The 11,902-nt window shown below is 34.9% G+C and overlaps 1 non-coding gene across 1 annotated transcript; it reads left to right on the forward strand.

Moving 5' to 3' along the window:
* The first annotated feature begins 6,870 nt into the window (after positions 1 to 6,870).
* On the forward strand, positions 6,871 to 6,974 carry LOC111728560. Its single transcript, XR_002775815.1, has one exon. It is a non-coding gene; the product is annotated as a U6 spliceosomal RNA (small nuclear RNA).
* The last annotated feature ends 4,928 nt before the right edge of the window (positions 6,975 to 11,902 follow it).

The following is an 11,902-nucleotide window of genomic DNA, read 5'->3' on the forward strand; positions in this document are numbered from 1 at the left end:
AGTGGTTTACATTCCACCAACAGTGGATAAACATTTCCTTTTCACTGCATCCATGCCAACATTTACTGTTCTTTGACTTCTTATATTATGGCTATTCTGACAAGAGAAAGTCAGTATCTCACTATGATTTTAATGTGAATTTTTCTGACAATTAGTGATGTTGAACACTTTTTCATGTTTGTTGACCATTTGTCTATTTTCTTTGTAAAACCTCTGTTTATGTCTTTTGGCAAATTTTTAATGAGATTGTTTCCTTCTTGCTAATTTGTTTGACTTCTTTGTAGAATCTAGATATTAGTCCTTTGTGGGTTGTATAGTTAGCAAATATTTTCTCCCCTTTTATAGCTTGCCTATTCACTGTGTTATTTCCTTTGCTGTGCAGAAACTCTTTAATCAGGTCCCATGATTTATTTTTGTTGTTGTTTATTTTATTTTTGTTGTTGCCACGATTGCCATTTGGATCTTATTTATAAATTCTTTGCTTAAGCTGTAGTCTACAAAGAGTTTTTTCTATGTTCTTTTCTAGAATTTTTATGGTTTCAGGTTATACATTTAAGTGTTTAATTCATCTATTCTTCATTTTTGTACATAGCAAGAGATAGGGTTCTTGTTTCATTATTCTACATGTGGCTATCTACTTTTCTCAGCATCATTTATTCAATAGGATGTCCTTTCTCTTGTCTGTTTTTTCAAAAATCAGTTGGCAATAGCTATATGGTTTTATTTATGAGTTCCCTATTCTGTTCCATTGGCATATTCTTCTACATTTGTATCAATACCATGCTGACTTGGTTGCAAAAGCCTTGTAGTATAATTTGAAATCAGGTAATGCAATGCCTCCAGAACTGTTATTTCGGTTTAAATTTGCTTTGGTTATTCAGGTTATTTTTTGTTTCCATATAAAATTTGGATTTATTCTAACAGGCGTTGTATTGAATCTATAAATAACTTTGGATAGTATGAATATTTTAACAATATTGATTATTCCAGTCCATGAGCAAGGGATGTTTTTCCATTCATTTGTGTCATCTCTGCTTTCTCTCATCAGTGTTTTGTAGCTCTCCTTGTAAAGATCTTTCACTTCCTTGGTTAACTTTATTCCTATACATTTTATTTTCTTTGCAGCTGTTGTAAATGGTGTTGAGTTCTTCATTTAACACCAAGTTTGACTGTTATTTGTATATAAAAATGCTATTGATTTTTCATACATTGATTTTGCAACCTGAGACTTCGCTAAATTTATTTATCAATTCTAAGAGTCTTGTAATGGAGTCTTTAGAGTTTTCTAGATACAAGATCATGTCATTGACACACAGAGGTAGTTTGACCTCCTCTTTCCTTATGGATGTCCTTTAGTTATTCCTCTTGCCTGATTGCTCTGACTAGGAATTTTAGTACTATATTGAATAGAAGTTATGAGAGGGGGCACGCTTGTCTTTTTCCAAACTTTCTCCCATTCAGTATGATGTTGACTGTGGGTTTGTCGTAATTGACTTTCATTATTTTGAGGTGTGTTCCTTCTATCCCTAGATGGCTGAGGGTTTTTATCACAAAAGGTGCTAGTTTTTATTAAATTCTTTTTCTGCATCTACTGGAATGATTAGGTGATCCTTGTTTTTGCTTCTGTTTATGTGGTGAATCACTTTTATTGATTTATGTATTTTGAACCATCTTTGCATCCCTGGGATAAAGCCTACTTGACCATGTTAATTATTTTTTTGATGTGCTGTTGGATTCGGTTTCCTAGTATTTTGTTAACGACTTTTGCATCTAAGTTCATGAGGGATATTAATCTTCAGTTCTTGTTTTTTTGTGTGTGTGTTGTTGTTGTGTCCTTTCCCTGGCTTTGGTATCAAGGGGATATTGGCTTTGCAGAATGAGTTAGGGGATTCCCTCCTTCTTCATGTAATGGAACAATTTCAGTAGATTAACTTTCAATTCTTCTTTGTAGCACTGTTAAATTAGACTGTGACTCCATGTGGTCAGGGGATTTTTTGTTAGAAGATTTTTTTATTACTGCTTAATTCTCACTATTAGTTATTGTTTTGTTTTGTTTTGTTCAGGATATTTATTTCTTCTTGTTTCAAGTTCTGGATATTGTGTATTTCTAAGAATTTATCCCTGTTCTTTAGGTTTTTAATGTGTGCATAGAAGTTTACATAGTAGTCACGAATGATACTTTGTGTTTCTGTAGTATCTGTTGGAATATCTTCGTTTTTAATTACAATTGAGTTTATTTGAATCCATTTTCCTTAATTTCTGGCACACCTACCTAGTAGTCTGTTTTGTTTATCTTTTCAAAGAAAAAACTTTCTGCTTTATTAACCTTTTGTATTGCTTTTCTGGTTTCCATTTTGTTTAGTTCTATTCTGAGCTTTGTTATTTATTTTATTCTCTTGACTCTGAATATGGTTTGTTCTTTTTCAAACTCCTTGAAGTGTAGTATTAGGTTGTTAATTTGTGATCTTTCTATCTTTTTGATGTAAGCATTTAAGACTATGAACTTTCTTAGAACTGCTTTTGCTGTATCGCATTGATTTTAAAACTTATGTCTTCTTTGTAATTTGGTCTGAAAAATCTTTTAATTTCCACCTTAAATTTATCATTTACCAAAGCATTGTTCAGCAGCAGATCATTTAATTTCTATGACTTTGTGTAGATTTGAGAATTTCTCTTGGAATTGATATATAGTTTTACTGACTGTCATCTAAGATGATAAATGCTATGAAATTGAATTTTTTTAAATTTTCTGGGATTGGTTTTGTGGCCTAAAATATGATCTATCTTGGAAAATGTCCCATGTGCTGATGAGGAGAATGCACACTCTATAGTTTGGGGTAGAATGTTCTACAATGTGTGTTAGATCCATTTGTTCTAGACCTCTAGTTAAGTCTAATGTTTCTTTGTTGATTTTGTGGCTCAATGATCTGTCTGATTCATTCAGGGAGTGCTGAAGTTACCCTCTATTATTATGTTGCTGTTTATTTCTTTGCTTAGATCTAGTATAATTTGTTTTAAGAAACTGGGAGCTCCTTTATTAGGTCCTCATATATTTAGAATTTTTATATCCTCTAGTTGATTTTCTCCCTTTATCATTACATAAGGATTGTGTTTGTCTTTTTTTCTTTTACCATTATTGATTTAATGTCTATTGTAGTTTCTATGGGAATAGCAACTTTTGCTCACTTCTGGTTCCTAGTTTGCATGAAATGTTCTTTTCTATTCCTTTACCTTGAGTTTATGAGAGACCTTGTAAGTTATGTGGGTTTCTTAGAGAAATAATATACTTGGATTTTTTTTTTATTATTCATTCAACCAATCTGTATCTTTTGATTGGAGATTTAAGACCATTTACAATAAATGTTAGTATTGACATAAGAGATAATGTTCTGTGTATTATATTGAATAGTACTCTGTATGGTTTTCCCTGGGCTACTGATTCATAAGTGTCATGAGCTTTAAATTCCAGCTTTAAATTTAAATTTAAATTACACTGATGGGCATTGTTTATTCTGTTCTATGCATAAAGTACTTATAGCATTTCCATTAGGGTAAGTCTGTTGGTGACAAAATTCCATTAGTGTTTGCTTGTCTGGGAAATACTTTTCTTATGGAACTTAGTTTTGTAGGATATAAAATTCTTGGCTGTCAGTTATTCTTTTTAAGAAGACTAAAAATAAGACCCCCATCCTTTTTTTTCCTTTTGGCTTGTGAGGTTTCTGCTGAGCTGAGAAGTCTGCTGTTAGTCTGATGCATTTTCCTTTTTAAGTTACTTACTGCTTTCATCTTGCAGCTCATATGATTTTCTCCTTCATTCTGACTTTGGCCAGAGTGATGATTATGTGTATGGGTGATGTTGGTGATGTCCTATTTTCATAAGTATTCCAGGTGCTCAATGACCATCTTTTACCAGGACATCTAAATATCAGAGAAGTTTCCTTTAATTATTCCATGCTTTTTACTATTTCTTCTTCTCCTGGAGAGATACCTATGATTTTATGTTACCTCATTTTACATACAACATATTTCTCTGAGTGATTGTTCATTCTTCTTTATTCTTTTTTTGACATTTTTTACTAACTGGGTTAATTCAAAAGCCTTGTCTTCAAGCTCTATAATAATTTTTCTGCTTGGTCTAATTTGTTGTTAAAACTTCCTGTTGTATTTTGAAATTCCTTAAATGGCTCTTACAAATTTTTAAGTTACATTATATCTTTTCTTATACTATCTATCGCTTTAGAAAGTATTTCATTCATATCCCAGTATTTTTGTTTGTTTCCTTGTGTTAGTTTCTAACTTTTTCATCAATCCTATTCATCTTATTTTTTATCCATCCTCTGAATTCCTTATCTGACATTTCCTTTAGGTCAGGGTCTGTTTCTGGAAACATATTGTGATCCTTTGGAGTTATCAAAACAGCTTTTTTTTTCTTTTTTAAGTATTGCAAGAATTTTTATGCTTGTCCTTTCTCATCTGAAACCCATTCTCTCAGCTCAAGACATAAGCATTTATGGTGTACCTATTCTCCTCTGCTGATGATGCTCCTTTTTAGTGCAAAGTACAAAGAAGGAGACATCCTTCTGTAGTGCACGTTTGACCTACTTCAGAGTATTAACCCATCAAGGAGGGGATGGATACCCTGAGAGTGCTGGACATTCTTACTCTCTGGGTCTCCTGTCTCACCATTCTCCTATTGTTTCACTGGCAGTCCATGCTGTAGAATCAATTATTGCCCTACTTAGTTCTGTTGGCAGTGGTGATTGTTGGCCTGGACCTGTGCTGCCCCTCTCAGATCCATGGGAAGTGCTGTTTGTCAGCCCACTCTGGTCAAAGTGTAGCCCCACCCAAATCTGCAGATGGTGCATTTTTTAGCCAGCAGGGGCTTGAGTGCTGTCACAACCAGGGTAGCAGAGATCATTAGCCCAGGCCAACTTGATAGCTGCCTCAGTTAGATCTCTGGGCAGCAGTGTTTTTAATCTGTGGTGGCCTAAGCATTGATCCCACCTAGTTCCCCTGGCAGCTGTAGGGACTCACAGATACTGTTCAAAGGACTCACAATAGTGATCAGCATCTCCACTCCTTCCCTGGTTCAGCAAGGACAATGGGGATGCAGTAGCAATAGATCAGACCCCCAGAGAAAGGCAGAATTCTGGGTCTGAGATCTCACAGTGGAGCTAGCAGTAGTGCCTAGGGTTCTCAAGCCAGTGGGCCCCCACTGTGCCTTCTCTCCACAGTCTCCAGTCAGCTCCCTATGTTAGTCCTGAGGCCTGCTATAGTAAAGAGTACCTCCCACAGCTCTTATGACAATGACTGTGGGGAGGGTGTGGAGCCCCAGGGTTCTTTTCTCTGTCCCTTTCCCTGTAACCCTTCAATCCTACAGTGGGTGTCATGTCTCTTCTCTCTCCTTGTCTTTGAGAACCTCCTGTTGCCTGACTATTGATTCTCAATGCTCTCTTAGATGACTGATCTGAAGGTAAATGTCCACTTGCTACTTTCCATCCTGGCTGTGAGAGGAGACTGTTAGGCTGTTTCTAGTCTGCCATCTTCTAATAGAGTAGACACCCTCCTCCCATAGATATGGAAGTATAAAATTGAGAGTGGGGAATATGTAACAGAGGATACAGCCTGAAAAAAAAGTACAAGGTTTTCTGTCTCTTTAAACCTGTTTTTGGAAACTGAGACCTGCATCCCTGCCTCTGGTAATGGTCAGGAAGGCCACAATGTCTTTTGAACTTTACTCTATAGAAGATGTGCCTGGAGGCAAGAACCTGGCTAGCCTGCTAGGTGGGCAGAGATGGGACCTTTAAGAATCATTAACTGTGATTGGACGACAATAAGTCTTCCCTTTTAAAAGCTCTGGATTTCTGTTTATGTGGAGGACAAATTGGTATTTTGAGACCAACAATCTGCCGTCTTTCCTCCTCTGCTAGAAATTTTCCACTCTTTCTCTAAAACCACTTATTCTTGTGTTTTTCTGATGTGGCCTCAAGAACAATTACCTTCAGTACCAATCTTAAGCCTCACCAGTCAGAGCCAGGATTTAATAATAATGTTCCATGTACTGAGGTCCCAAGGCTAGATGTAGGCACACATGGAGCCTGGAGAGCCTGTGGGGTCCTTAGTACACCCAGTGCCTCACCCCTCTTCTGCGTGGTGGAGCCTCCTAACCCATGATCACTGCTGAGCAGCTCCATTCCAGGGACAATTCTTGTGTTCAACTCCCATGGGGTCTACATGTGTCCTTCCAGGGGCATCACACATTGTTGATGATATTTCTTTCTGAAGTAGGTCCTTGATCTAGGAGTTTCAAAGAATGAACCCACAGACCACACAGATCAGTGATAAGATAGGATTTATTAGATATAAAGGAATACAGAAGGAATGAAAGGTACCAGAGCCCCTGGGGCGGGGACCTGAGTGGGAAGTCCTACACAGGTCTTTTGTCTAGAGGTTTATATACTGTGTGGTAAATAGGGAGTCTTGCAAAGTATACTTGGCCACCTCAGAAGTCACCTTTTCAATGCTGATTAGTGAATGAGTATATTAGCAAATGAATGCAGTCTTTCTAGCTCCAGGCTGGGGAACCCTGCATCAACATGAGGTTCCTTCATCTTCCTTGGCCACTCCCTGATGCTTTGCATTGTATTTATTTATTTATTTAGTTAGTTATTTTTTATTAAGTCATTTGTACATAGATCATGAATACATTTATGCCATTATGGGATTCAATGTGTTCATTATTTATACAAATTGAAGTGCTTACATCCTACTAATTAACATAGCCTTCACCTCATTTACCCAATTACAGTGTTAAGACATTTGTGTTCTACACCTGATAGATCCAACTTGTACTTGCAATATACTCCATAGGTGCTCACTTCCACAGCACATATATTAAAAAATTGAAACCATACAGAGAATATTAGCCTGGCCCCTGCACTGTACATTTTAATTAAGATGGCTGCTCTATCTTACCATAAAGCCTAGTCTGTTCCGATTGGAGACACCCTTCCCTTTCTAGAAAATCACAGCTTAGTCATTGCTCAAGAGAAAAACTCGAGCAACTTAAAATGCATAATATTATTCCTACAGAAAACTCAGTGGGGAAGGGCTGATGAAATTGATGCTCTTGTTACTTAATGGATGTTTTACATCAAATTATTATTTGCCTCCTTGGACTTTAAATTATTGCTTCAAAAATAAAATACAAGCCAAACTATTTTATAATTTTGCTATTTTTAGATGAAATGACTCAATTTTTTTAAAAGTTTGATATATTCCTTAATTATTTCTTTGTCTTTATTATCCTCAAGAGAATGAGTTTCTCCTTTCTATAAAGAAAATGTTCACATATTAAGTGAGATATATTAGTGTTAATAAGAACATCCATATTTATGTTAATACTATATTACATTTTGTTGATGTATCTATGGGTCAGGCTACTAGGGAAAAGGTGACAATAGTTACATTTGTTCCTTTGAATTTTATTTTCTTTTTCTTTTTCACATTCGTTCTTTTGTAACTGTTCAATTTATAACTGTGAATTTATTTGATTAACTCATAGAATATTTGAGCTAATTAAGTTCTGTTATCCTTAATTTAGTAGAAAAGACACCCAGGACTACACCAGGAAGTGAGCATATTGTTGTCAGGCAGCAAAGTCCCTGAGGCAGTGGTGTGTGCTGGTCCTATTTTCCCTTTTTTCTGTTGACCTTCCTATCTACCTCCTGCCTTTTCCCTTCCATTCCGTGCATGTCCTCATCTCTAAAATTAAGCGTTAAGCTACTATCATGGCAACTTCCCTGCTATGGTAACCCTCGTAGAAACTGCTCTAAGGAACACCATATCCCAGCTTGGCCTGGCCTTCAGGATGCGCGTGGGAGCATCTGCCTTCACACCTGCCCCACCCTCAATCCCCACCTCTCCCAGCCTTGTGAGTTTATTAACTCTCCAGTTTCCCCTCAATTTAATTTCATTATTACTTCTCATACTAATGAGCCAGATTAATGAACCCAGACTAATTAACCAGACTAATGAACCCATATCTTTTGTTCACCATCACCATGTCTGCACAAGGAGGATTTCTGGAAACAAGCCTTGCAGCAAGATGGTCAAAGACACTAATTGTGTCTCTTCATGAGCTGATACAACTTTGAATTTTCTCTGTTCCTCTTCTATCTTTGCTCTCATTCTGTGGACCTGCCTCTGACCACTGTCCCCTCACAAACATACGCTCATCCCTGGCTTTCTAAGATGAGAACTTGAGTAACAACACTAGTGATCGTGAAGAAAAATAAATGGAAAGGGAATTAACTGCCACTTGTACACATTCTTCTTCTTATTCCTCAGCCCTGGAGCTGGCTTCTCAATAATAGTCCTAATCTCGAACCCACTTCTCTTTCTCCCAACCTGAATATTGATATCAATCAGCCTTTGCTCTTCAAGCACTAAAATACTCACCATGTCCGTTATCTTTCCCTATTGGATTATAGAAAATGAAGGCAGAGAGGGGAGAGGAATAGAGGAGAAAGTCACCACCAGCACCCAGACACATATTATCTTCCAAAGAAAATGATAAAGGCCTCCTAAGTGCAGCAAACCTTTACAAAACACCTGTATATGACTAGTTATAATTGCCATAGAGTTTATAAAGATGAGCAAGATATGAAACTCCTTTTCAATGAGCTCATGGCCTCCTTGGAAAAGATGGACACATAAACTAAAATACAATGTATTAAAATAAATGTTGCAGCTTAAAAAATGTATGAGATCCTGTCAAGGTAATAATAATGCTCAATTTATATTTTACATGGTTAACATATAAACATGGAAGTTAAAGTAGAAAATGTAAGCAAACTTCGAAAACTATTTCTGAAACAAAGTTGAAGCTTCATAAATATGTTTTCAACTTAAAGGAATCAGTTAAGTTAATGTTTAAAATGAATCTGTTTTTAAAAATATTGATAAATTTTTGGTTAAAAAGGATAATTATTATGGCTAATGCATGTCAATTAACTGTACTTTAAATAAACTTATTGAGTAGATTATGTATTATACACTACAACTACCATAGAACCTCTGTAAACTGACCACACAGCCGTAGTCAGCAAAAGGAACTAGGCCTACCATATCAATACGCATGTCTGGTGAATGCCTGGGAATGTCTGGTCTAAGAAAATTAGGTCATTAAGGAGGTGGTCAGTGTAGGGAGGTGGCCAATGATGGAGGTTCTACTGCATTTTAAACATTTTATATGATTGTTGAATTTTCAATTTCTAAACAAACAATTTAGAAAAAAGTTTTTTAAAAACAACATGTCTCAAATTTGCATATATTTAAAAACAACATGTCTCAAATTTGGATATATTTATTGATTATTGTCTTACTTTTTTAAGGAAGTTAAAGTTTTAAGGTTTTTTAAAAAACAACATTTCTCAAATTTGCATGTATTTAAAAACAACATGTCTCAAATTTGCATATATTTATTGATTATTGTCTTCCTTTGTGACAAAATGACTTCCATCCTAAAGAAATTGGATCTATATATTTCGAAAGATGTATAGGTCATAGAGAAATAGAAAAGAGGATTAAATCAGTTCTTCTTATAGCAAACAAATATGTTACTAAGTCTTCAGTTTGGAAAAATACATATTTATATTTTTTAGAATTTTTTCTATCATCCTAGTGCCAGAACACAAAAGTCTCTATTTAAACGTGCAATTTGTACTGTTATCCCAATTTTATAGATGGGAAAATTGAGGTACATGGAGGTTAACTTGCCCCAAATATGAATCCAAGCATATTATCGAGATCTGTGTTCTTAAACACTATAGAGTATAGCTCAGTATATGAAGAGTTTGAGTTATAGTTGTTGCTTTTCAATTATTGGTGGATATTGTACACGCAACTGAAGAACAAAGTAGGATAAAATGTATTATTTCTTCAGTTTTGAAGTTTTGTAAACTCAGTCAAACAAATGACAGAATAAATGCTTCCTACCAATGATGGTTTTAAAAAATGGCTCTCAATAGGAACAAAAATGTAGCTTATCTTTAGTTTAACAAACTCTAACTGATTTATTCCCTCATTTGTATTCTGCACACTAATTATTAAACTGATTAATCATAATCTATGTATTGAGTACCTACTGTATACAGAGAAATATGGTGGACTCTAAATAAAAAGAAAATAAATTCCTGCCCTACTCACACAGTTTAAAGTTTAGGTAAATAAACTGGATATCCACATTGCTTGCTTAAGAACACTAACTGAAAATCCATTTATAGAATTATTTAAAAACATAGAAATGGGATTATGCTGAAATTACTCAGAAATTAAATGAATCCATATTGGAAAGGAAGAAATGAAACTGTCTTTATATGTTATGAAGACTACATGATTGTCTATGTGTACCTGATGGAACCTACCAAAAAAAAAATCACTTCATAGTGATTTAATAAATCAGACATCAAAGGTAGCAGTATAAATACATTTTCTGTACACAAGATCAATACATAAAAAGTTAAATGCATTTGTATATGCTACAACCAAACTATTGGAACTCAAAAAAAAAAAAAAAAAAAAAAAAAAAAAAAAAAAAGTAGCATCAAAAACTCCAAATGCTTAGAAATAAGTTTGGCAAAATATATATAATGCCTGTACACCAAAAATTATGAAACATTGCAAAGCCCTAATCATATGGAGAGTCTTATTGTTACTTTTATGTGTCAGCTTGGCTGAGTCACAGGGTCCCCAGATACTTTGTGAAACATTATTCTGGATGTTTCTGTGAGCATGTTTTGCATGAGATTAACATGTAAGTGGGTAGACTAAGGAAAGCAGATTGCTTTAGTGAAAGTGCCCTTCATCCAATTAGTTGAATGCCTGAACAAAACATAAAGACACAAGCAAGATAAAACTCTATAGCTGACTGCCTTCAGACTTCATCTGTAACACAGGCTCTTTCTGCTTCTACAGTAGGTGGCTTGGAGGCTGAAATTGCAGCATTGCCTTTCCTGGCTCTCCAGTCTACTGGTCCACCATGCAAATTTTGAATTTGTCAACCTCCATAATCATGTGAGAAAGAAATCTCTTTAAAATAAATCTCTTTATAAACACACACACACACACACTTTTTATTTGTTCTGCTTCTCTGGAGAATAAAGGATATACTTTTGCTCCAAGGTCAAAGAATATAACATCGTTAAGATGTCAGTTTTCCTCAAAATAATCTTAGATTCAATGAAATCTCAATCAAAATGTCAGTAAGTATTTTTCATAGAATTTAACTAGATCATTATAAAACTCATAAGAAATAGAAAAAAATCTAAAATAGCCAAAACAAAGTTGAAAAAAGGAAAACATTGAAATGCTGATGCTACCTGATTACAAGATTTATTATGAATAATGCTACAGTAATCAAAGAAGTATAATGTAAGTATAAAGACAGAGAAATAGAGAATTAAATCAATGACAGAGTAGAATCTAGAAATGGAGCCACACTTTGTAGACACAAGATTCCTGACAAAGCAGTAGAGGTGATTCAGTAAAGAACACATGGTCCTTCCAAAACAATAAAGCTGTATCAACTGGACATTACGACTTTGACCTCATTAGTCATCATTGGTCCATTGAGGTTTTCTATTTTGTCATAGATCAATCTTGATATGTTGTATGCATTTAGGAATTTATCCATTTCTTTTAGACTTCCCAATTTGTTGGTGTATAATTGCTCATTGTAGTCTCTTATAATACTTCATATTTCTGAGGTCTCAGTTGTTAATTCCCTTTTTGAATTTCTAACTTTATTTATTTGAGTCTTCTCTCTTTTTTCTTAGTCTAGTTAAGATTCCCTGATTTTGTTTTTTGTTTGTTTGGTTGGTTTTTGTCTTTTTTTTTTTTT

Source organism: Otolemur garnettii, unplaced genomic scaffold (assembly GCF_000181295.1).
Source record: "Otolemur garnettii isolate 467f Iridium unplaced genomic scaffold, OtoGar3 scaffold00168, whole genome shotgun sequence".
In the NCBI taxonomy this organism is placed as follows: Eukaryota; Metazoa; Chordata; class Mammalia; order Primates; family Galagidae; genus Otolemur; species Otolemur garnettii.